The 27,549-nt window shown below is 40.6% G+C and overlaps 2 long non-coding RNA genes across 5 annotated transcripts; one reads left to right on the top strand and one right to left on the bottom strand.

Annotated features, from left to right (window-relative positions):
- Positions 1-1,623: 1,623 nt before the first annotated feature.
- On the bottom strand, positions 1,624-21,073 carry LOC142965427 (uncharacterized). Of its 4 annotated transcripts, XR_012957668.1 has the most exons (5): positions 20,329-21,073; positions 18,683-18,772; positions 11,696-18,564; positions 11,098-11,285; positions 1,624-2,326 (listed from the first exon to the last, which is right to left on the bottom strand). It is a non-coding gene; the product is annotated as an uncharacterized LOC142965427 (long non-coding RNA). The 4 variants fall into 4 exon arrangements; XR_012957666.1 differs by lacking the exon at positions 11,098-11,285 and having other exon boundaries at positions 20,329-21,071; XR_012957669.1 differs by lacking the exon at positions 1,624-2,326 and having other exon boundaries at positions 3,625-11,280; positions 20,329-21,071.
- Positions 19,623-27,119, top strand: LOC142965444 (uncharacterized). The gene is made up of 3 exons (XR_012957671.1): positions 19,623-23,466; positions 24,664-24,766; positions 26,727-27,119. It is a non-coding gene; the product is annotated as an uncharacterized LOC142965444 (long non-coding RNA).
- The last annotated feature ends 430 nt before the right edge of the window (positions 27,120-27,549 follow it).

A 27,549-nucleotide genomic window follows, 5' to 3' on the forward strand; every position in this document is an offset into this window, starting at 1 on the left:
ATATTTTCTATTGCTATATCATTTTTCTTTTATAATTTTCAGGTTTTCTGGAAAATGTGTTTGCAACCAAAGTGCAAGAGCAAACAAGAGAGACGTGTTATTCTGCAATCATAGCCTGCATGTAATTAAAATATGCACGACCGATATAAAAGCAGGTAAATGTTTACAATAAAAAGTCACGACAGCAGAATGTGTGAAGCTTAACCGATGGGAGACAAAATGTAGTTTCTTGCCGTACATCACGATGGAGACAGCTTCCACACTTTGATGTCCTTTTTTCCCTAAATACGCAAAATGGTCACACATTCAATTGAAATAACCACGTAGAAAGGGAATTATAATGCAATAATTTCCTGAATAATTGCTAATAAATTAAGTGTGGTTAATATTTACACACACACACAGAAAAGGTCCATATTGCAGCTACGGTATTATTTAAAAAATGCATATTATCATATAAAGGCTAATCTTCTTATAAATATACAATAATATGTTAGATATGAATATTTCTCCATTTGAAAAAAAAAAAATGCAGGCTTTGCTGCTTAGGAAGAAACACCTAAAATGCGCAAAAATCTGATTTTTTCTCTCGGTTATAATTTTATATTAATTCACCTTTGTTAGATATCCTAATTCCAGTTTATTTATAATTATAGTTGCGAGAACAAATACGAGAATTCAGAATTATCATTAACCAGGCCCGCAAGGCCAAATGGCAAAATAAATGCTGCAACATGCGTTTGTTCAGCAGACGGCAAATATTCCTGAACTTTACACCATGTTATCAGAAAATCTCCAAAAGGAAAAATGTAATCAATAATTCCTACTGCAGTTTATTTAGTTCATGTGTTTATCAAAAGGCAAAAGGGTCCGAGCGGCTTTGTCAACAAGTGTAACACTCTTCTTCTCTTCAGTTATAGGATTTTGAAGATTTTTATTTCCCTACATTACATGTGATCTAACATTTTGTAAAGCCAGATTTATCAACGGGTGCCGTGTTGTATCGAAGGCCGATAAAAAAATTAAAAAACATGAATTCAGTCATTTTTATTTAGGTAAATCTGCCTCGAGAATATCGTCACCCGGTGTCCTGCTACATGATTGCGTGCGCATCCGACACCACTTAAAATGGAGGATTTTAGCCATGTTACGGGACACCACAGCATTGCAGTGATCAGAATATATTTGCATGAATAATGCACAATAATGTAAAGACACTGGGTCGTAGTAAGCGAGCGCATATAGATCATAAAGACCGAGCAGAAATATAAAACATGTTCCAAAGGGAAACTAAATCTGTACTTTTAACTCATTTTGATATTTAATAAAGAATTGATGCGTTCGCTGCAGTATGATTGTAATCATTTTAATCCGCAGCAACTCCGTCTTTATCGGCTCATGCTGAACAGGCCGGGCATCCCGGTTACACTGCACCGCGGCACGCAGGCCTACACGTGCATGATTTCTTCTTCGTGGATGGCGGACTATATGAAGCCATGTAAAGGATTTCCTAAGTCAGCTAACAGTTTGGTGTAACGTGAAGACCATGAAAACAATATAGCCTTACATTCTGTTAAACATCAAGTTTAACGCGTCATGATCAGAACACATTACAGACAAAAAGCCAATTCAAATTTTTATTTCTCGAGGTGTGCAGACAGAACAGTGAAACGTAACAAGATGTTCATATTTTAACAATTAAAAGCAGGGAAGTGTTGGAGGTTCACTCAGAATCTGTGTGTAAACAATGTACCTGGAAGCATCTCTCAAGCAACCGCAGTCCGTCACTGTTCGGCACCGCCGGGGCGACCGGAGTACACTCGCTGGTTGGTTGAGCTCACTGTGAGTGGTCAGCTTTGCTTCAGCAGCACGATCAATACTGGAGGCTTCAGCTAGAGTCTTAACTCCAATATTTACGTGCTGCTACAGTAAGGCGACCGGCAAATGAGAGAGGCGCAATTCCAAACAAACTTTTTGCCAGACAAACAATATTCAGACACCGAATCCAAGAGCGATAGTATAAACGAGTCAGCCTTAACAGGATGAGGGACTGCAAGGTGACAGCCAGGTTGTATGTTCAGGCTTTACTGTGGCAGCACAGTATGGCCTGCATCTCAGTGTAACCCACAAACCATTCCGTGCTGCTACAGCATTGCCAGAGCTGCAGTCATGGTCCCTTAAACTCCCCAACTCTTGTCATCTTCTGTGGCTTTTATCTTCATTCTTCAGCCGTCTCGTCCAAACAGATGGCTACAGATTTATTACCTATTATCTACCTACAGACGTTCAGATGATCATCAGCATCTTCTTGCTTCTTGTTCACCACCTGAAACACACAGAAACAGACAATGCCAATGAATGCAAGCATGAGGACAGACGGTCAGAATTGCAGTGCTAGACAAACATATGTAAAACACTATGGTTGTTGAAAAATCTAATTTCAAGCTATGGGGAATTCCTCTGCTGTTGCAACAGCCTCCGCTCCTCCGGGGAAACTTTCCACAAGATTTTGAAACCTGGAGATTTGCACCAATTTTTGCCACAATGGGAGGTTTGTCATTGATGTTGGTCCATAAGACCCAACATCATCCCAAAGCTGTTGGATGGGGTTGAGGTCAGCGATCTCCACAGATTAGTTAAATTCGTCCTCACAAAACTCAGTAACTCTTTCTTAATGGGTCTTGCTTAATGCACAGGAGCACCGTCATGCTGAAACATGAACGGGCTTTACCCCGAGTGTTGCCACACGACTGGGAACACACTGTACGCTGTAACATTAGGATTCCCCGTCATTGGAACTAAGCAGACATGTGTGTCCACATACTGCCCATAGAGTCCTCAAGTGATTTCACGTCTTCACTTGATTGCATTTTCGTAACAATAGCAGAACCGTTTCACTCACATTTTCTAAAGAAGTCAGTCAGAATACGGTGGAATTTTCCTGCCCAGTAACGGACACTTGTGCTGTTGACAGGTGCTCCATAGACAACTGGTTGTAAAGTGAGCATTCTTTCTTTGCATGTCAGAGGGAAAGTGCAGCATCTCACTCTTGGGTTACAAGCTAATTGCTGCTCCACTGTCCCCAGTAGAGATCACAGTATTTTACCCAGAAAAAATGTGAAGCGAAACCTTTTCCTTTTTAAAGAGGTCGACTTCCTACAAAACAGTTTCACGATGGAGAAACAAGCATCTATTATTCAAAATGAAACAGAATAACCCTAACCCAAAAAAGTAGCTCTTCCAGTTAATACAAACATGTCAACTTTTCTAGCAAGACGTTTCAGGCTGTCCTTGTAAACCTTAAAACTAAATCTCCTTTAACAAAACCTAGTTTGTAGGCAAAGGCACTAAAACCAGTTTGGGCATGATAATAATCCTGAAGGAGATTGGGTCCAACAACTATTGCCACTAGAGGTCTCAATGGACCTGTAATCATGACCTTGGTCTGAAATGGACACGAGAGCCTGAACCTAACATCTCTAACATACGTCCCTTAAAATAAATGAATAAATAAATCACTGACTGGCTTTCTCTTTCACACACACACACTCAAGTGCAGCTCAGAAGATGACCGAAAAAATTTATCCATTAAAAAAAATCATCCAATGAAGAAAAAAAAAAATCAACAATTGGTAGCTTTTATTCTTCTGTTCAAGTTAAATTGTTGTGGTAATGAAGCTGCAAGCAGGAACAATTCAAAATAAATTCTTAAGATTTGAGGGTCAGCAGCACAAACGTATTGCTTTCATCAGTTAAGACCATTAAACCTAGAAGGGAAACACCGAGACAGGATGTATGGATTTGGTTGTTTCTTGCAAATATAAAGTAGCTTTTGGAATCAGAACTCAATATAAAACCCTGCGGTATGATGTAGAAAAAGTTAGATGAACTGCAATTGCAAACATAACATTTTCATCAATATACTGGTTATGCTGCTTGGAATTCCCATTAACTTCATTCCATCATCACCACCATGTACCATTGTGTTCATCTTCTACAAAGCCTCCGTGTTACTGTCTGGCAGAGGCTTCCTCATTGATAAGATTAGCTTTCTAATGTTAATTAATACTACGCACAAGCAGTGATACAAATAATTTATATAGATAAATATATATATGGGGGTTTTCCCCCCAGAAATTTGGAGATCCACATTGCATATTTTATTAGTAATACTTTCAATATAGGATTTGACTCATGTTTCTATCTAGAGGCATTACACGTGTCATTTTCGGTGTTCAAAATGAATGACTACAGCTGAAATGTGTTGTTAGATATGCAAATGTAGAGAACACAAGTGAAACAATGTTATCCAGTCAGACAGAGCTGACAGTGAGTGTGCCGTTTTGTTTGTTTGTCTTAAATCGGCGTGTAGGAGTCCGGCCCCTTTCAAGCATGTGTGATGACATTTTTGGCTAAGCATAACAAAAAAAAAGGTCTAAAAATCTCTAGCTTACATTTGGTGCCAATTTTACAACCAATTCTAGAGTCTTAAAAATTTGTCTTTTTGCACAAAATGTGCACAGCCTTTTCAAAATTCGTGGCACCTTCTGAATGTAAAATCCACCAAAACAAATTAATGTTACATGATAAAAAGATGCTGTTAAATTAGTTCAGAGAACTACATGGAGGAACAATTGTTTAGTGTTTCAAGCTTTGCAACGGTATAAAAAAAGTTAACCAATAATAATGAAGACATTTAATACACTACAAATGACACTGTGGTACATTTACAACTTAACATCAGGGGTGAATAATTGTCAGATCTGCGGGGCATGACAAAAATAGCCTTGTTTTAGTCCTGAGCTATTAGGGTCCAAATCTCGTGTCAGGGTCCACGACCCCTACCAAGAAAAACGAGGACGCAATCACAACAAAATCAGGTTGGCAACAAAAAATTAAATAACTATTTTAAAATAGTGAAAATAGTTGAAAGTGCAAAGGGGTGTTTGTCATCATCTCCAACATTTGAAGAATAATTAATAATGATAAAAAAGGCAAAAAAAAGATCAACTGAGTAATCAATAGAATTGTTTGTTGTGGCCCGAACTGTTAGCTGTAATTACAGACTACAGCTCAGGCAGCTGAAGACAGCTTCCTTTCCACACTCCACACATGTGGGAGCACAAAGTGTGACAACATGGGAAACACAACATACACCAAGTAGAGAAAATGTGCCCAATCATTTCCTTATCTTCAATGTCATGAGTTCATGTTAAGACAGTATTGTACAAATTGACCTGCAGTAGAAGTCACGAAACAAACATTTTACCGTATCCATCCTTATAAACTACTTAATAAAAATGCTAAATACTAACCAGGTAAGTTGTGTATTTTCCTTTTCAGCTGATCATTGCTTTAAGTCCAAGTAGAATAGTTCCCATCAATCAATCTAACCTCTCCCCATTTTTCTCCCTCTCCTTTAAGGCAGCATGCCCGGACATGTCACCTTCACTGCTCAGCCTATTTAACCCATTCCTACGACATTTGCTCTCCTCACAATGGCCTCAAAGAGTCACCTGACCCCGAGGTTGGAGGTCAAGTAACCTCCTACACCCCATCGGGTACAAAGACGGCCGACGACAACCCATCACCTCACCAAAAGTGGTCTGGGTCGGCTTCTTGTCCGCGTTACATCTTCTGCCAGTACAAGCATAAACTAAGGGAGGTCAACATTGACGTCCTAAACTGTGCAAAAAATAAATAAAAATAAAAATGGCATTCACATTTATCTACATGAAAAGATTAATGCAAGTTTGAGTTTTGCATTGGGTTCATAAAGCTTTCCATCTCCAGCCACTGAGACATTTATTAAGGAAACTGCAGACGCAACAGCCCAGTTTGAAAGCACTACATTTAAATGACTGATTGATACTAGTTACAGGAAATGTATAAATATATTTCTAGTTTCTTTTTTGTTGTGCAAGCGACATGCAAATAATTAAGAAAACCATCACTTAGCCAGATAAACGTTTGACAAGACAACACACACACACAGTACACATACTGTGTTCACTGTGCCACAACTTCATACGGTGTGATCAAATGTACCTGCTGGGGCAGCGTGGACACAGCAGGAGATCTCTACAGCAGTAAAAGTCAAATACAAAACCAGTTCATCCATAACAACAAGGCATATCAATAACGGGAAAAATTAAAAATAACATCTTACAAAAAAATACTTTGCGAGGGTGTGTAATTCTCCAAGAAACCCAGGAGGTGCTGAACATTTTTTACTGTTCATTGTGGACCAGGGATGCTACCAATGAAGAACTACTTTGTTCCATATAAACTAGCACCGTAATGGTGTTAATCCTAGAAAAACCTGTTATATTTGCACAGCCAGCATAACATGTTCAGCATAGCACAGACAGGGTGACTGGGACTCCCTGGAGGCTATAATCATATCTTATCAAATGAATGACAGTAAAGTCCAGGAACATGTGGAAACACATAGCTGGCAACAAGAGAGTAAACCAATTTCACAGGACACACCAGCAGATATAAGAGCGTCACACTCCTCAGGTTTACCCCCCCACTGTCAGGTATGAGTGTTACAGACGGACTCCTCAGGTACACAATATCTATGCTAATGAATTAACGCAGCATTGGAAATTAAGTTTTTAAAGCACAACAATCATTACACTTGTGACATAATGTTGAATATGATTCATTTAGTGGGAACAGGTCTCACAACAGGACGCTGCATGTCTTCAGAGATATTTTCCGATGAAAGTGTGGACCACATTATAAAAAGGTTCCTCAGTGACCAACAGCAGCGTCTGTCGTCTAAACACACCCGTGTGTCCACGATGTGTCTGGTGGAATATTTAATCTGAACACGCAACTGCCTCTACTGTAAAAAATGATGCACTTCAATGTCTCCAGTTCTTCACTCCTTCATTTTAACTATTTAAAGCTTCCCCTTTACTGGCAGAGGAAGACTGAGCAGAAATAAACAGGATGCAGACAAAGCAGTATATTGTGGTGCAATTTCAAAAGTGCCACCTCGACGTCATTTACACTTGACTATCAGCATGACACTATAAAAAAAAAGAAGGCATGTCTCACCAGCAAAACTACCAAAACCTTTTTAATTACAGTAAATTAGTGCCTACGTACAGAACCACCAGTGAGGCTGAAATTAGGATGAGCATGTATTTTACATGCATAAGCAAGAGGAGCAAAAGAGGAAGCAAAGCTAAAGTGTGAGAGCCGAATGGCACACCCATACAATTTCACAAACATGTTTTTTTTTGCTGTATATTCCGACTCAAATGCCTAGGTTGAATTTAGATACAATACTACAGTTCAGTGTAGAAGATGTGTTTAACAGACAATATAACCAAAATCTTTCCTGCTAAAATAAACTGAGGCTTTCCAAGGACTTCAAGTTCTGTTGTCACACTGCTGATGTGGTTTATATGTTGACACAATAACAAAATAAAATCAATCAAAGTATAACATGGCTCTTGCATGTGCTACTAAATTATTACATGTTAATACTGGCGATATTATTCTTTGATGATTTCACCACATTCCTTGGTAGGCTTGACCTACCTACTTACAACTGTATGCAGTGCCAATTAAAACACCAACATCAGTCACAGCAGTATATCTAACATTATGTGTGCTGATATTACAGTCACCAAATGAGTTTCTTGAAGTAAACTTTAAAAGATGACAAAACAACTAATTGTTGGTCACACTGTGTGTGAAAATATCTGCTCTCGCTGCACCCAGCGGCTGAGGTATTACCAAATAAAAATACACAAACCAATAATTCAGGATCATTGTAAATATTTCCAATTTAACTGCTCACCCTCAGGTTTCACTTTTTAATTTTAACTAACATTTTTAAAGCTGCTAATCGACCACCAAAATACATCAATGTTCACATCATAACAGGTTATCTTATTTTAGCAGCCCACAAAATTCCCCTACGTTTTTTTCTACACAAACCATAACCGCAGTTAAACTACTTGAAAAATGTTAATGTCACTTTTATAAACTGTTGTTTTTAACATCTTCACCCTTTCAGTGAGACAGGTGTGAAGCCTCATGCAAACCTACAGTCCTGCAGCACCTACTGTATGCAAAAACCAAAGCCAATTCAAAACATATGCTTGTAAGAAGCATATGCTGCACTGCTGTTATCAGCCCTACATGTATGGCTAAGTACATAGACACTCGTTTTCACAAAAAATAAAATTAAAATAATCACATGTAAACTTAAGGCTTACCTCGATGACCACATTTTAAACTATTCCTGAACTTAAATCATGTCTGCGAGCGGACTGACTGACTCATATAAAACCCTTTCGACAGCTTCTATTTAATGCTGCCGAGGCATAGATCTGAAACCACGGCCAACTTCTGGAAAATAACCAACGAGACACGTGAAGACCTGTTCCCATCACTGCAAATTTGAATACTATAAAGTTTGTGCTGAGTGGTGCAGAAAGGAGGAAGAGAAGGGGTGGGGATCCTTCGCAGCCCGGCTACAACACATGTGAGCAAGTACAAGAAGAGAGGCACAGTTTCACCAGGAAATGGGGGTGGGAGCCCATTTTGCCGGAGGGGTCTGAGAAGACAGAATGATGAGTCACAGAATGTCATGCTAACGGTCTGAAACATCACCACGGTGCTCTGCAAAGGGAGTTCAGAGGCAAATACCAGACAACGGAGGGCAGACATAGACCGGCAGCATTTACAGGAGATTAACTGTGAACAAGGAATAAAAACTGGTAAAATACACCACTGCTAATTTGACCATTGCATACAGTGTCAACAATACTGTAATTCCTCTTCAGAAGAATATGACCAAAATATTTACACTTATTTCATCTGTGTGAGCACACCAGATACACATTCTAAAACTAGATAGCTGGTGTGTAAAAGTTTAGATATTACTAAGATTCCTGATCATAAAATCTCACTTTGACGAAGCGCTACCTCGTCCCTTCTAGAGATCTGACTAATTGAAATCTGTAGTTTTTATGAAACAGAAATATCAGCAATAAGCACTGCAGCTGATATTATAAAGCTAAATTACAAAAGATGCTTCGATCAACTAAATTGGATGAAATGGGATTTTAATAATCACTGCTTCAACTGAAATATTAAGGACCACCTGTAACATGTGTATTTTAGCCTTTTTTCCATTTTAACAAATAGACTGACACTGACTCGTAACATCTTCAAAGTGATTTTATATATATAAATACATAAATATCTACTCTTAACCGGACGAGCATCCAGAAATACCCCCCCCCCAGAAAAGTATGTTATTAGAGAAATTTGACTTTCTATCTTTAATACCCCTGACAGCTATCTGGCAGATTCACTTGATAGCAGACCGGTGAACAGTTTCAAGTTTTAGCATGAAAGTAGGCAGGTGTAGGCTATATATTTTTGAATATGTGTATATACGCAGATACATCACAGTATTATTGTAAATCCATCCTATAAAAACTAAAAGATAATGCGCTTTAAATTAATTAATTTTATCGGCACAAATTTGACAAACATTCTATCTGGTGGTGTGAAAAATATTACTAGAAAAAACACCCCAACTCAGGTGTAGTGACCCGATTAGCTTTTGTTAGAATGTAGATCAATTCATCAATTTTTTAAAAATCTAATCAATAAATAGTTGACACAGCCACACACATATAGAGGGATAAGTGGAAACTTTGGTTAATATAAGTTGCCCATCCAATTTCAACTACACCATGTGGTGAACATTAAATATCTACAAATGTGTTCATTGCTAAAGCACATAATTACAGGCCTGTCACATTTTAGATTATCATACAATTCATTGTTTCATACACTCACGATTAAAAGTGTTCTTGTCAGTCAGACATCAGATCTTATAGTTCAGTTATTTCTTCCTCCTCCACCTCTTTGCTCTTGTGACTGTGAAAGGTCTTTCCCTCATTTCACACAAACTCATTTCCCTCCAAATAAATACACAAAATCCAATATAAAGTAGATGGTTTCATCATGACAATGCTTTCCTATTTCCCCAAAAAATATATATTATACTGAGGAAGACTGATATTTAGTTTCATTTTCATTCAGGTCATGCATATCTAAATGGAAACAACTTACAACCTTACTGCTGCAGAATATGTATGACCAAATACAAATCTTGTAAAACGCTATTAGTAAGCACACTGTCATTTGTAACAGGGCAATGGACAGATGTGACTACTCTGTCTCATGTCAACGCAGTTAATTAGAATTTTCCAGAAATTTAAAAAACATATTTGACGATGTGGACACGTATTAGTTTAAATAAAAGCAACACTGTAACAGATCGCGAGGCCTCGCATTATGTAACACATTAAACCGATCTCTACTCAGGAGGAAGTAGAAGGGGCGGGTTATATGGAGCCTCTCTTGTGCTTTATCAGACGACTAGTCATGTTCATTATTAGAAGTATAAAGCAGGATCCAATGTCTTACATGCGACATCTCTTGTAATTAATGATGAGGTCCGTTTTGTCACTCTATACCAAACTGATTAGACCACGTAGTGGTTTTTCCTTCAACGTTACTTGAACTGAATCAGTCCAGCTCACACAGAAAGTGGAGCGAGGTTTGTAAGTGCCAAAAAAAAGAGCAAAAGGAGACAGAAAGCAACGACTGAAACCATCAAACTACGATGAGCCAAAAAACAACAACACTACAAGTTGTATTTTCAATAACTAATTAATTCAACTTTACTGCATCGTTAGAGGTTATGACAGCCACGTTTAACAGAGCTGTTAAAGTTGAATCATCAGTAGACCTATGATTGTTGTCAGCTGGCTGAGAGCCACATCGATGACCATCTAACGTTAAGGTGAGACATTCAAATCTATTAATACAAAATATAAAGCGAGTCAACGTTGACTGACGTCGAATAAGACGTGGTAAATTATTTGGTATAACGCTGAGACTGCAAACACGTTAGGACCAGTTCACTACACAGATATAGGGAAATAAAACAGTCACTATTATTTAAGTCATGATTGAGTGTAAGGTCATACAGTAATATAATGACTAACTTATCCACACAAAAAAATGCTTGCAACAAGACATGCAATTTACCAGCTCGGACGAATAGTGTGCTCAGTTAAGGAGCTTGGTAAAATTAAGTTATCCCACAATAGCACCGTGTGTCCCGGTCTCTCGTTTGGATGTTTCCCTCCCAGTGTCGGTGCCGTGTGCATTTGTTGACAGACTGCTGCTCCTCCGCTCGAGCCTGGCTGTTTCTGCACCTCCCGCTCAAAACTAGGCTCCAATGCGAAAAAAAAAAAAAAATACTCCCATTATAGTTCAACTTTCATTCATAACCCCAAAGTTAAGTGTGTCTTCCCTACAGAATAATTCACCATCACTTTGTATTTTTTTTTTTTATATATACATATAATCCTCTCACCTCCCGGATAAAACGGACCGCTGTATGAGCGCATCTTTTTTTTCTACCGTTTCAGCGCAGCAAAGTGAGACGTCCCTTATGTGCTAGCACGCTAAGCTAACAGGCTAGTTGCTACGAGTAGTAACGTTACAAGCTGGCAAAGCTGCCAAACGGCTAACGTCTCCCCGCCACGGTCGGTCTCTCCTCTTCTCCACGTATTCCTCTCCTTCGGTCCGTTTAAATTGTCCAACTAAAAATCAATGTAAATACTTTGTGGCGTAAAATTACCTTGTGTTTCCTTTGAAATGACGCGATGCCCCCTCTCTAACGGCGCAGTTTTTATTTTGAGCGCTTGGTTTTCTCCCCCGTCTCAGCGACAGCTTTCCTCTATTCGCAGCATCCTCTCCCCGCAGCTGCTGAGGCGATCGCTGCTCACTCGAAAATGGCGCCGAAAGATACACTCCTCATTCAAATTCGATAGAGCCTCCCATTCTCCCCATTGGCTGAATGCGGAGTGGACTCCGCGCCGCTCATTGGACACTGAAAATGCACTCTCGCAGCCCACGCAGCGCTCAACGGAGAGAGACAAGTTAACTCTTTACATGCCATGCAACATTTACAGCAATCGTTAGAGCTGAAATATTTACGGTCAAACTTGTTCAAACCAGATTTTTTTTATATGAACTGAATGCCACGATCCTTATCACCTATCAAAAACATTGTGCAGCTTTTACAAGTCACACAATGTACCACAAAAATGTTATGGTGATACAACATGAGGTTAAGAGAACGTGCAATGAAGTCAATACTATAGTGGCATAGATACACTATGTTCATAGCCCCAAATAAACGTTGTATAGCCTATATTTTAGAAATAGTGTGGTTGCATAAGATTCCTTGTTTATTTTACACTAAACATCGCCATTTGTCAAGTTTCTTACTGCTGGTGAATATAAATGTCTAAAACTTTGACTGGAAGCTCCACGGCCTTTACCTGTAAACATGATAAATGTCCATGGTACCAACCGAACTGGGCAAATTCAAAAAATCACTCCATAGTGATCCACAACAAAACAGCAATGACTGAGAGTTGCAATTGGCCTTGTGGTTAAAATACACTGTTCTTTACTTAGATGACCCAGATTACAATGTGTCAGCTGTATACTATTGCACTTTAACTCACTGATTATTCCTAATCAGGTGAAGCATATATAAAAATATAACTAAATGCTTTTTGTCGGAGTCATAAAAACACAGTAAATAAAAGCCTTTGGTACAGCATATCATCGTATAAGAATGCTGAATGTGTTGCAATACTTTTCTTACCATCTTTTATTTAAGCACCATGAATGTCACCATGTGTTCCTTATTTACAGAATGGGTACTTATCTGCAGTAAGCACAATAGTGCTTGTCTTGGAGTGACAGGCCTATCAAAAACAATCAAGAAATAGCCAAATAAAACACATTATTGCAGCCATATATGACAGGAGCATAACATCTGGTAAATGCGTATTGTGAAGTCAAGAAGTAAAGGAAACGGTGAGATTACTCCTAAGACCAAGGAGATGCAAACCAAATCATGAAGGATGTGAAAAAGCAGGACTAAAAAGCAATAGAAGCCTTAACTTTGAGGTAAAGGCTAAAGGGTTTGCTAAACTATAAAGGCTCAGTCAGCAGTTATGTTATCCCTCCACACTCTTCTCCATCAGAATGTGGGGTTGGGTTTTGAAGACTGTCTTAGTTTATTTTCCACAGTTCAAATGAGGACGTTTCTTTCTTATCTTAAATTGCTGTGACATCATATTGCCCTCTCTAATTTGAAGTTTAATTTTCAACTGCCCTATTTTTCTTTTTTTTTCTTTTCACTGATATATTTTCCAAAGGCACACAAATCTTTCTTAAAAGAAACACACTCCTCAACTAGCCCTCATTGCATCGCATAACCACTTCTCAGTTTAAGATTAGCCTGGCAACACCACATGAGTACACACGCCACTGTTGTGTGCATGCGACGGCCAAAGCAGGGATGGGTTGGGCTCACAATAACCCTGCTGTTATCATATCTCGTGTGGCTTAGTGTACCTCGGGTAAGATAAACAGAGACAGTCATTTCATCCCAATGCACACACAATAACAATACATAACATTCACCTGCTATGTCAGTAGTTGGCTCCACCAGGGTGCATTGGAAAAATAATTAGCTGCAACCTGCCATTAGTTTTTATGGTGTGCCTAAGTGAATAAAGGCCAATCTCTTGAACGCAAATTTAAGTGAGTTGAAAATTCTACTTGCCTCTCTGAAAATGTCCTCACAATCAAATATATCCTTTACTTTTTTCATGTAGGGTAATGGTATTTTAAACCTTTATATTTTTATTCGGCCCTCATCAAGAAACATATTTTCTTTGCATTGCTGTGTGTGTGGTCGTAAAACCGTTAAAAACATTTTCTTACTTTGGAGGTCAAAAGCCAACTGGGAGAGAGAGGGCGCCCATTGTGTATGCATTCTGGTGTGTAGTGTGGACAATGGTGCGGACAGGGAAAAAACACACTTGTTTACAGATAAACTGGTTTGGACAGGAAGCCAGTAAGGAGGAGCTCTGTGTTGTTAAACAGGCATGTGGAGAGGCAGGGATGAGCCAGCAAAAACACCAGTGTGACATAGGGGAGATCATGATGCAGTACTCAAAGACATCGCACACACACACACACACACACACACACACACACACACACACACACACACACACACACACACACACACACACACGCATGCAGTCCTATCTACAAATGCACATATGCCGTACTTACAAATACTGTTGAAAACTTGTCAGGGTTTTTTAAAAGATCACGCAGTATTCAGCCAAAACCCTTCAGTGACACAAACAGAAATTGTGGTTTATTTAGTTTCACAATGAGAAAAATGAACAAGATAAAAAAAGGTGCTTGTGTGTCCCTTTAGCAGTGCCAAACGGTAGCCAAGCTGAGCTCGGGTGAATACTATACAGTTCATCCCGCATTGTGTCACCGTCACATGAGCACACACTGCCTTCCATTAAGCAGGAGATCCTTATGACTCACGAAAAACACAAGTCACATGTCAGTACACAAATGCTACTCAGACTGCTCTGTTATCCACAACAGCTTTTCTGCAGGCCCAAATGAAATCACATCATAATGCATCTCTTCATTAGGAGGGTTGCGACAGAGTCGGGCTCTCCCTTGTCCTCTGGTAGACGAGCTGAACAAGAGCCACAGTGTCATGTATCGTGGTGTCTGGCCACAGCAGGCTAACCCGGCTGCAAAGTTGCCATGCCGGGGCAGTTTTAGTTCAGTGTAATTTGATTTCATGTTAGATGACATGCGTGCATGGTTGGCTGTTACACTCAGCTGCTTCTCATTCAAGGAGGAGTTTTACAGATTTGTTTTTTCTCTCTCTCTCTCTCTCTCTCTCTCTCTCTCTCTCTAGTATTTCCCCTCATGTGACTCAAAAGATGGCCTTTCACACCACCACCAGACATGGGACTGCATTGACATCTGATGATAGGGAAATAGACAATAGCAAAAGCTCAGCTCCCAACACGCGTTGAGAGTTCACAAGCAAATCTTTCGAGTTTAGTGAAGAAATATCAACTGAAGACTGAACAAAACGAATTAAGGTCAGGGGTGACACCGAACCAGGGATGAGCACAGTTGGCAGCTTTACTGTCAGCGTAACGTACCAGCAGGTGACTGACCCTTGTTGAAGGTGCACTATAATGTGAAATCACCTTCTGCATGGGCGCATTAGGTGTAGGCGGATATGTGAGTGTGAAAATCATTCCTCCTCTTCTCACTGTAGATGTGAGCGCAAGACTGTCATCGTTTTAAATATAGTTAGTTCCATTCACAGTTTGAATCAAAAAAATAAAAATCCCCTTATTCTTTATTTCTTCATTGTAAATATCGACCCGTACAAATGGAGCTAAAATGTGGGGATATTTTGCAGTGTATAGGAGACAATTCCCTCTGAAAATAATACATGCAGCAGTCAAACTGAGCAGCACCCTGAAACAAAGTAAAAGAGACTATAGGCGTACTATATTAACGTAGCCTATTCCCTCGTCTTGGTCCTTTGAGAACACAATGAGCCCCACTGAGAACTCCATACTAGAGAGAGAGACTCTCCATTGATGTCTCCCTGGCTCCCCTCCCCCTCTCTCTATGAGACATCTGTAGCAGCTGCCCCCTTGTGCTCCTGTCAGCAGGGCAGAGTGTGTGTGTTTGCATGTGTGTAAGCACTGGTTGAGGTGGGGAGGTTAGCATGGGGCGTGTTATGACACCTCCCCCTTTGGAGGGGTCCGGCCCGCACACTTGTGGGACATCACATTTATCAATGGCTAATAGTCACTAGCAGGTCACCCTGAAAACATAACAGAGACCTCTGACCTCTTTTTAGCACAAAGGCTGCGAGGTGGTCACGTTAGCCCCCGGACCCTATAAAAAGTGCACACACAACTTTTTTTTACATCTAAATTGGCTGCACAAATCATCGTAAAGTGTTGTTTCTTTTAAAATAGAACAGTGTAAATAAAACAGACTTTTATAGTCAGGGTCCTGCTAAACACTATCACATGCTTGGCCAGCAAGTTCAGATGTTACAGTACGAGAAGCCCTTTTTATTTAGTCTACATGATCTTATAGACATTCTCACGCATAGTAATCAAATTAAGTCATAATTCATTTAGAAGGGGGGGGGGGTTGAAATAGAAGGCAAGCTGAGGAGAGTAAAGCGATGCTCCATGAAGTTATTCTTTGGTTTGAGACTTTCCATGAATATTTTTTATGTTAAATAGAAAAAAAGAATCAGCACCAACTTCCCTGTAGAGCCTGAAAAAAGCTGTGTAGTTTGCTAACACAGACTGTCACTGAAAAGATACTCGAGATCAGCTCGATTTCTCCCAAATTGTGTTTTTTAACTTTGTTATATTGTTAACACCTCAAGGCTTTCTAGTCTCCTAAGTATCAAATACGGCGTTTTCCACACTAAATGTGAGGTCATGTGCCGAAAAAGACCACAGGATCCTGTGTAGAGGCATTTCAATTAGACTAATACCCTCAGAGACACGTATCCCTGCATCAGGAGTTAAAACATCCAGTGTCATGGTTGGGGTGTGTCAACCTGATTCAACGTTTTTGGGACTCTCCCCACAAAACATTTTAAAATGACTTCCTGGTCTAATAGTATTTCCCTTTTTATTATCTTGACGATTGTCCACACCCCTCAGTATTTGTTTCTTTCTTTTTGGAGGCAGACTGCTGAGAGGGATTACAGAGAAGGCTAAACACAAGCAAGACCTAATCCTAAGCATGCAGGGTTACAGAAAGGACTCGAAGAATAAGTTTTGGAAGCCTGATATTTTTTGCCGGAAGCTGGTGATTGAAGATATTTGGTGGCGACATTTTTTATCTCTATGATGATGATTGTGCAAAAACTAAAGCCAAGTACGATAAGAGCAGCAACTTCACCACAGGATTAGGACTCTCCCCTGAGACACGGATGGAATTAATAAAAATAAATAATTAGTGTGCAATTTCATCAAAATAAAGATTTTTTTTTAAATCAGGTGACAGTCAGACGCAAGTGTACCTCTGATCAATAAAGAAATACATTAAGTCTCAAAGGACTGTTCAGTATCTGCAAGGCCAGTGAACTATTTGCAAATGACTTTACCGATGTCTCATTCTGTCATTATTTGAGCTTTAGTGACATTTAAAAAGACAAAGAAGACTCAAATGACAAAAGCATCGTTCAGCACAATATAGGCTCATGCTGTGTTTAGTTCACGACATGCAAGTCCAGAGCGCATATAAAAACCACTAAAGCCTCCAGTAGATTTCCTAAATTACATTCATGAGCTCATACTGCGTCAATATCAGCAAGATAACGTTTACTATTAATGTTACAGACAAACTTCGACTGTAACCTACCGTGTAGTGATACGCTGATAGATTTAAATCTCTAGACAACATTTTAATACACATTTGAAACTTTGGAAAGACTGTATATGCAAAGTGATTGTTTGACTGACGAGATGAAGTCGAAAACAAAGCACATGCAACACATGCATATAATGCCAACTCATTACGTTAGCTGATCTAAGACTCCATTGTCAGCACTGTTTATTTGAGAACTGGAAAAATGTGTAGGCTATGTGTTAGATTTATATTAGTCACCTATCACAATCAGCTTAATATAGCTGACATTTCTGGAAAACTGGAATGTTTCTTCACACTGAAATGTAGTTCTACGGCAAATATCACTCTGCTGTGACTCACTGTCTGTAGTGTATATTATATTATATATTTTCCTATGCTGAGATAAATGTTGTCAAGTGAGATGACTTATATTTGTTAATATATTTCTTCAAGCGCATTGAGCTGATCAAAGGCCAATATCAATCAAAACATTAGACCAATATTCACATGAAAGGGATAGATTAGAGATAGAAGTTTCAAGTACACCGCTCGTATCTAAAGATCTTATGCTCTCGTGAAAAGTAGTTTCCAGAGTGAAAAGTGTCTCTTTTCTTACAGTAGTGGTGGGCGATACCTTAAATTGAATTCAACCAAGTAATATCAGAGCAGTTATCGCTGATGATACCAATATATACTTTGTATTAATAAAAATGCTAAATGCCCTTTTATAGAGAAGAAACATTAAAGACCATTACATTTAGAGATTAGCGCCTTACATGTATTATTACTTTACAATCTAATATACTGCTACTAATAATTAAGAAGCATGTAATGCAGCTTGTCACGTGACAGCTGGCATTTTTCCTCGGAAAGACTCTGTATGCAGCCGACCGAAAGAGACTCTTTCCGAACATCTATCCCTGACAATGACTTTGGACATAGTCTCTCTTCTGTTGCAGTTTTGTAGTCTCTTTCTCATGTTTAACTTGGATGTGTTGTTGTGTGTGAACAAATATGTAGTCCTGAAGCGCGGCATCTACCTGAACATTTAAAAGTTGCAGCGTTTTTATTAATTGGTATATGATAAATTGACCAAATTCCCATTTTTGTCACTTAGCTGTTAGAGGAGGTGAGGGCAGGAGGACTCGGGACAGGCGACGGTTAATCTCTTCTTTCACAGTTTGGCGACTAACGCTGCTGTGTTTGCAATTTAGCAGTCGATGGGAGAAAAAAACTGTAACTTTAAAACTACAGCATTATCAACACACCTTTCTAAAATCGACACTTTACAAAAAGATGTAGGTGCAGTACTTACTTGTAATACTTCTGTTATAGAACCACCTTTCTCCTCTGTAGAACCCCATCAAAGGGTTTTCCCCCCGTTGAAAGGGGTTTGTGGTTTGTCCTTATCCAAAACAAGAGTGAAATTATAGAGGGTGTGATATTCTGAACAGATTGTAAAATTCCTTTAGCATATTTGTGCTATAAAAATATAATTGACTTGAATTGACTTGACGAGACCTCTTGGGATCGGTAAACATTTATGGAGTCGGCTGTTGCTGAGAAACTTTGTGTATGTATGAAAATTAAACAGCAGCCTCCTAAGTGTTCCACAGTCAAGTATTTTTAGCACTGAAACTGGAAGCACGCTATTGACAGATACTTGGGCAACACTTTCCATTCACACTATAGAGGTTAAATCAAATTATAGGCTAAATTGCAGGACCATGACTGCATTGTAATAACACTATAGGTTATTTGAGGCACACCTAATTCAAAGACTAATTCTAATTCAAAACACTTCCTTTGTCACTGGAGGACAATTTGCAGAGGTAACAAAGTGCAGTAACACAATACAGGAAAAAAGTTTTTAAAACGTAAAAATGCAAGGATAAACTGCACATACAACGATACCATATACGCAATTGCAAGAATAAGCTGACTAACAGCATCTTGGCTAAATTAGAGCGTAAACAGCTTCTGGAAATGTTTGATAAACTCTAAAAATCCACACTTCAAGCTTCCAAAGACAAAACGAATCTACTCATTGTCCTGTTTCTGGACTACAAATTGAAAATCCCCGCGGAAGTCCCTCCCACCAGAGTCCGCCGCTGCACCTCGATGATGTAACCCCCTTTCCAAATATAGCGTGTTGCTGATGGCCACGCGGCTCCCCCATTGGCCGAGGCCGCTGTCAGTCGCGTGACGTCACCCCGCGATCGTGTTATTATTGTAAACAGCCCGCCTGCTCTCCACCGACGCTCTGCGCGGAGCCGACTGCTTCATCCAGTCCTTTGTTCATGCAGCGAAAACACCGACGCGACAAAAGCGCAGTGGTCGTCCGCCCCGAATTGCGGACCGAACCTCAAAGCAAAGTTAAGACACATCAACCAAAAACGATGACACCACATCTGTTTCACCGAACCGTGGCACCGCTGCTCACGTTGGGGGACATTGTTTTGTCGACCACCGGGATCTTCACGCAAACCCGGCGACGGCTCAAGGCTGCTGCATATGAATAACAATAATAAACTGGAAGCCTGTCAATGCACAACACATCAACGTCTGCCCCTATAAAGGTGATCCACATTCACCTCGTGTTTTCACGGTACATGAAATAGATCTACAAACACTGTCTTTTACATTGACAGCCCCGTTGTCAGAGGCTCCTAAATGTCCTGTTTTTTTTTGTTTTTTTTAAAAGAGTACATACTTGTCATTTTGGAAACAGCATGCACATCGACATCCCCCACAATGACTATACAGGCCTATAACTTATACTCTACCTCGTCATTTCGACAGCGTTACATTGAAGGGACTTTACTTTGTGTCCCGCGTCGGAGAGAATCGACCAAAACGACTGCATTTTTTTGCGGTGGACAACTGAACGGCAAACTCAACTAGCCACACAGCACACAGCAAAAGTTGAAATTACTCCACTGAATGTTTAATGGCACTTACTCGACAGCCTGCATGCCCCTTTGGAATGATCGACTGCATCTCCCTCGCCGCCAGCCGGCCGCTGGTGACACCCTCACCTCGACATTTCCATCCAGGCAAGTTGACAAGAAGCTTCCATTCTCCGACTAAGTGCAGTTTCAGCAAAGCTTCAAGGAAGTTGTTTCTTTTGTTCCAGTGTTTTTTGGTTGCGTCAATGTTGCGAAAAGGGGGAGGCGGAGCGGTGGATACAGAGAGCGACCGAGAGAGAGAAAGGAAAAAAAAAAAACACACACACACACACATCTGAGCGCACCATAGCCTAGTTTGCACGGCTGGTCATTAACGCACAGAAGAAAAAAAAGCCCTCATCCAAATCCGCGATCAACTCGTCTCATCAGCTCTGCTCACGTGTCTGGGACGACCAGCATCCCTTCAGTGTGAAGCAGACGGTAGGCTTCACGGGTGCCCGGGTTTGATAGGCTATCCAAGATCAGGCTACTACAGGTCGGTGCGCCCCGTGCGCGCGTATAGAGAAACGGACACATTCGCTCAGCCCGGCTCGGCGACTTGGATGTCTTTCCCACAACTACAGATTCCGTATATGCGGGCTTCCCGTTGCTTGCTTTCAGTGGCGCGCATAGGCTTTCCGTCTGTTACTTCGTCGAGCCAGATCCCTCAAACGGAGAGCGCGTGCAGCCTACACACGCCTTTTCGACTTCAAACTCTGCTGCCAGTTCCCGGACAGTGCAGGGCGGTAACGAGATGCGCAGTAACGCGTTACCACCAACGAGGAGCAGGAGAGACGTACGTTTTCCTCCCACTCCTAAACTTTCAACTTTCATTCAGCCTAAATGCCAGACCGAAGTTGAGTAATTACCCCCCCATCTATCCATTCATTTTCTTGACAGGTTACTCGCTCTCCGTCGCACATTATAGGTGGCAACAAGTTTACTTTCTCTCGGTGAAAGCAGGTTTTATCAAACAAAATACATGTTAGGCCAGTTTAAACATCACTATCGGGTCAGGTAATTGGATCCCATGCGTTCTGGCGGCAAAGACGGGACCGCAAAGCAACGCAACAAGTATAGAGGAACTGACTGAGGCGTTGTGCCCTCAGGCTATATAGGAAACCGAAGCACGAACAAACCGGGCGACTCTTTGAGGTAACGAGCCCGTCGCTGTTCTTGGAACCAATGGGGAGGGAGAGCTGAGACGGCTTACTATGCAGAAATAGGATCATGTTGGTTCATCGGATGAAAAGGTGAGCTCCCTGTTTCCGCGTCGCTGTTACAGTAGCGTTGCGTCAGGAAGTTGTTGGTGTCAGTGAAGTCACCATCAAAGACGTCATTCTCCCCTCCATCCAGACGGGCGACTGTACAGCAGCATATGGCGAACACAGACCGCGTAGATCATTTCTGTATGAAATAAAAAGCAGCGCAGTGCCTTCAGCCCTTACATGCCCTTGAAAATATGTTGACCTCACAGCGCCGGAGGCTGTGACAAAACGTTTGCTATACGATAGAAATAAAAGGCTGCAGATTTCAATGAGGATGAAGTATGGGTTAGAGAAGACAACCGTGGGGAACATAAACGCACATCTAATGAGTGGAAGCTTTATGAACCAAGAGGATTTGCAGAAGCTCATCGGAGACATTCCTGGTGCACAAATATAGGCATGCAGTTTTAGGCCTGATGTTAGCCGGGCTTAACAAAGCTCTTTAGAAGCTTTGTGAAAGTGAATAGTTAACAGTAACATACAAATAAAATAAAAAATCGAAGCATTTGGTTGATCATTTGGAGAGATTCTGTTAAAGCAACCCCACAATCAGCCCATACTTCACCGACTGAGTGTCAGGAAAGAAGAGCTGCTTGGAGCATGCAAGTTCTGATTTGTCATCGTGTAGAAGACTGGTGGGAGAAAAAAAGAGTTTTGAATTAGATTGTAATAGAGAGCATGCATGTGGCATGACAATATAACTTTTGTACAATTAACCACCACTTCTTTTTCAAAGTGTACAAAGCACAAGCCTGCATGTGGTCGACAGTAAGAGCGCGAAAGGCGCTGCGTGTTATCAGAAGCATCAATGCAAAAGCTTATTATTTTATCAGTAACCTAATGAGGTACCAATTCACTGACACCGTCCTTATTGTCCAACAAGCGCTGCGTCACCACATCTGAAGTGAAAAGGTGAGTGTATTTTTTTTAACTCAAACAATCTCCCGCACGTTCAGAAAAAAAAACGACATCTTTGATTAATGCTTGTTTCATACTTTCTCCCTATACAAGAAGGTGTGCAGCAGCCATCGTCTATACGTCTTATATGCGCCACATCTGTTGTAAGGACTGGGCAACAAATGCCTTTATTGTTTGTGCTGCACGGTGACAATAAACAATAAAACAAAACATAAAAGGAAAATCAAAAATATGTAAGCCACATTTGTCATTTCACATGCACCAAATATTGTTACTCATTTGCTTTTTAAGACGTATTGAGCGTTTACACAGCTCCTGTGCAGTATTTTATGAGAAATGTATTCGGAAATTGCAATAACATATTTGCGCATGTGGGTAATTATCAAGTCAAGTTGATTATTGGATGAAATACTAATATTCGGTTTGTGGATGGATAATTAGCCTTCAGAAAACCCATGTAATTACATTTTTTCTCTGACAAAAACTGCATATTTTACTTAAAATGGGACTTTTTTTTACCATTTAAATTATCACCGCTCGATATCTCCAACCTATGTTAGAACTACACATATTGAATTGTCATAAGCATATTTAAAAAAAGAAGAAGAAAGAAATGAAAACCTGAAGCTGAAAACCTAGACTGACAAGTCATACTAATACATGTTGATTACTCATATTGACTGTGTATGATAACCTACCTTTAGTTTCCTTTGTTCTGTGCGCAAATGAAAGTGATCAACTGACAGAGCTGATACAGCCTAATTGCTAAGACGTGTGCGTGTGTGTGTTTTTGGGGAGTGTCACGCTCACAGTTATGCAGTATTTGAATATTCGCCCGACGTGTGGGCTGATGCACAGTCAGAATGCAAAGAAGAAACAGTAAACAGGCACAATAATCTGATGGGTTGCGGTTCCACTTAAAGGTCATCGATCAAGAACAAGACTGCAACGAGAGCGCCAAAATAGTTATGGAGATTTTTCTTTTTTTAAAAATAATTTCTACTTTTAAATCTATCCACCAACCTTTTTTCTTCTGAACAAACTCGCACGTTGCTCAAGGAAGTTTGTGCTTTCTCTCTGCGTCTTCCTGCTTCAGCATGCTGTTTTACACTTTACGGTAGACTTTATGAAAATATAAGACAGATGTGCATAAAAGACACTGTTAAACTTTTTGTGTAACTCCGAGTTGCACGTGCATGATTCTCTCAAAGCACGTTAAGAAATAGGTGCCACATTGCTTTTGCAAGCAATGATTAATACATTTTCATGCAGTGCATCAACATCTGCTTTTGAGAGATGAATGAATACAAATATTTATATATTGTAGTCACAGGAGTGTCTCTTACACATCAACCAATTATAAAGAGCAGTCTGCACTCTGAAGCAGTTGTTTACAAAATGTTCAGGGTTCGACTATAATCCATTATCTATCTGAAATACCTTCAACATGATCAAGAGCATAGAAGGAGCAGGGCAGTTCAAATTTTTTTAAAGTTTAGATATTTAAAATATGAGGAGCAACTGAAAGATCATATTGTGTGGGAGGAATCTATATGACTCAAAACGAAAAAGTCAGTTTTTTTCTTTGTTTGTGGTGTGTGTGTGTGCATGAGAGAGACACGCTGATGCAAATCATCTCTGCTTCTCAACATTTCTGCAACTTTTCAAACTGTAAAGAGGTTTTTAGGCTCTAAGTTATGTGGAAGTTTGAAAAAACTAAACAAGTCTTTCTTAAACAATCAGATTAGACGTACAAACAGAAATGAATTGGCATAATAATAATTATAGTTCAAACTTATAAGCAGCTGTTCAGTTAAATGTGATCAGTCAAGTCAAAGTAAACCCGCTGCCCTGCACGTGATGGCTTCAGAGTAAAATTGAATTTCTGACACATTAAATTCGAAATTTTAATCTCAAAGATTTCGACAATTGCAGAGCAGGCTTCACGCGACAGCCATGCTTTTCTCTCATGCTACAGACTGACAATGCACTGCCAGCATGCAAACATAACCAGTGTCACTTTGTCAATGGTATCCTTGACAGCTGCACGGGGACGCAACAAAGATCTATGATGTTCACTCAATTAACCTGATGGATAAAATGTCAGGGGGGGTTATGGATGTGAGTGTGTGAAGCTCTTTTCTCGTTTACGTCCCGGATAGACTGCGGTGTCTACGGGCCCGGAGAGGAGTAGTGGGTGAGGCCTGTCCCTTCTAAAGCACCCTGTGTCCAGAGCAGAACTAGGTCAACGGAGACCGCTGGTTGGTGAGTTGGAACGATGCTGCTCTCTCACACACACAGGAATGAAAAGGAGGGGGAAAAAAAGCAGGAGAAGAATATCCTTGCCTTCGATTGAGGGAGAATTAGAGACTGTTTGACCTATTTGTCCCCTTAAATAAACCGTTGGCCATTTAGCTGCGAGTGGGTTGAGAGCACGTGGAGCCCTTCGACCCACTGGACCCCTCCAATTATGCTTTTTTAATGGCAAATTGCCTGACAAAGTTCAAAGGTCTCCCCATTCTCTACCCTTCTTTTTCTCTGCACAACTAACATTCAGATGTTCGGTGTGCAAAAGCAGTCAATTACACAGTCTCTGCCAAAACATAAAGCTGTAGGGTGTTTCTAACGGTCCAGCTTCAGTAAAGACAGTACGACAAACTAGATCAAACTAGAGGCCATCTTACGCTGCGACCACACCAGCCAAACAGTACCGGTGTCGCTGTCACGGCTGGTTAAGTGCTCTAAACGGCTTCTGTGGTAGTTACCGTAAGTGTCTCCTGGACCACATTTTGCCATGATGACAAACACAGACTCACAAGGTGAAATTAAGACCATGCAGCGTCGCTGTTGCGGCTGGTAAAGATGTCACTTCAAGCTTACAAAGGCACTGTTACGAGCTGTTTTTAAAGGATGTGTTCACAAGTTCGCCTTTAAAACAATACTCACATGCCCCCATATGTACATTGAAACAGTTATTAGATGCTGTAATTCTTCCTGCCCTCAGGTTGTCACTGAGGGCCATATCTCATTGTGCCTTAAAAGCCGTCAGCAAAATCTTAATAGCAAAGCTCACATGCAACCCCACAGAAGGAGATTGAATCCATAGCACAGATGCAGTGTTATTGAGCTATAATTGAATTAATTAATTACCTTTACGTACATTGTCAAACTTGTAATCTACTGTGTTATGTGTATGGTTATGTAATGTGGGAGAAGCTGACAAAAGCCGGCAGGAAGGCGCACACACGTATACACTCAATGCAACATGACTGTATGCACAAAAGTTGTCCCATATCCACATGGTGTGCTTATGGGCTGGTGTCCATAGGGACAGCTGCTCAGTCTGTCAGCACAATGGGAATCAACAGGTAACTAAGCGATCCGGGCCAAACACATTTTCCACAGAAAACCTTAACACAAAAGGCTAATCACAACAGTATATGTTCCCTTTCTGTTAAACCAACAAAGGCTCACCATTACTCAGATGCATGCAAACCCAACCTACCTGAAGAACCGGATAAAACGAAGAGACTGCCCTTTAAATTGAATCCGGTTCCTCTTTATTCCCGGTTTGAGAGCTGGACTCAGGCGCCATTTGCATGCGTACAGTATGTGTGTGTGCAGGAGTGATAAAGGCGGCAGAGAGAAAACACACGGAAGTGACCAAACATATCAACTGTTGGAGGGCTTCAGCTGGTGCCTCATGAGTGAGGCCTATGACTAAGATTGGAAGAGAGTAGGAGTGTGCCAATGTTGCCATACCAATACTGCAGAGAGAAAAAAAAAAGGAGGTTGGAAAGAGTGGAAGGTGATTGGACCGAGCACGGTTACACCAAATAAGACCAAAAATAGGCAGTGTGTGTGGAGTGGGACGGTAGTGTAATTCACCCTCATTTATGTAAACATTTACATTTTGATCAACACTTTGACCTCACAGGCAGAATTATACTCAGGTTATGTTGTGTGCTTTACATACGTACAGTATGTGTATGTGTGTGTGTGTGTGTGTGTGTGCGTGTGTGTGTGTGTGTCCATGTCTGTGGTTGTAAATTATTAACTTACTGTGCTCATCAGATTGTCTGCAGGACGTGCTGTCAGGGATGGGATAGCATGCAAGCATTTCTTCCAATAAAACACAACACAAAGTGTAGGGACTTAAGGGGGAAGTACAATCGCCTGCTTCCTCTTCTCTGTTCTAACTATATCTCTCTTGGTTGGACACAAGTTATTGCAGGGAAGCCAACTTTTTCTCAGGAGTGACTTGATGAGGCTCTGCAAACACACAAGGCCATCGAATGTGTGCAGCCCATGCCCCTGCCTCGCAGTGCTGCTGTTGTTTATTGATACATGGCCGTGAGTAATATCCCCGCCAAGAATAGATGCTGGTCAGAGCAACAAAAAAAAAAATTTCACAGCTTCATCTTTGCTTTTTATTTTATTTAATCATCCCTGACCAAATCTTTCCTCCATTGTGTGGACTCACACCCTCACATCACGACGAGCCCTCCCTCATTCCCTTCATATCTCTCATCCCTGCTCCTCTCTGTCCCACACTACATGCCTCTCTATTTATACAGTTGAGTCAGTTTGCCACTGACAGCAGTGAGCGATAAGGAGGATTGAATAATCGTGTATTAGAAACACTGAGCTTTCATCCATCAATATACTCTCTTGAACGGAAATACTAAGTGTCGCTGGCAGTTCATCGAAGCGTTTAAAAGATATGGCTGGAATGAAAAGAGGGCACAATCGTAACCGTGCTGTCACATATGTAGAGTTTTTACAAAGAATGCATCGCTGTGTGCCCAGGGGAATGTCCTCAGCATCAGCAGAGGCTCCACAGAAGGAGAGGTGTATCACTCCAGCAGGATACTGGTCCATAGGTGTCTGGTTTCAGATGGCAGGCATGCTGGGAGCACAGTGTGGAGCACAGCACAGCCAAGTGGACAACAATGGAAACATGCAGAGACACAGGTGTTTCTACTAAGAACCCAACGCGCGAGAGCGTGTCTTTATTTCCCCGTGTGTAAATATGTTGCAGCGCATAT

Source organism: Anarhichas minor, unplaced genomic scaffold, assembly GCF_050575085.1.
Source record: "Anarhichas minor isolate MPS153535 unplaced genomic scaffold, ASM5057508v1 ptg000004l, whole genome shotgun sequence".
Taxonomy (NCBI): domain Eukaryota; kingdom Metazoa; phylum Chordata; class Actinopteri; order Perciformes; family Anarhichadidae; genus Anarhichas; species Anarhichas minor.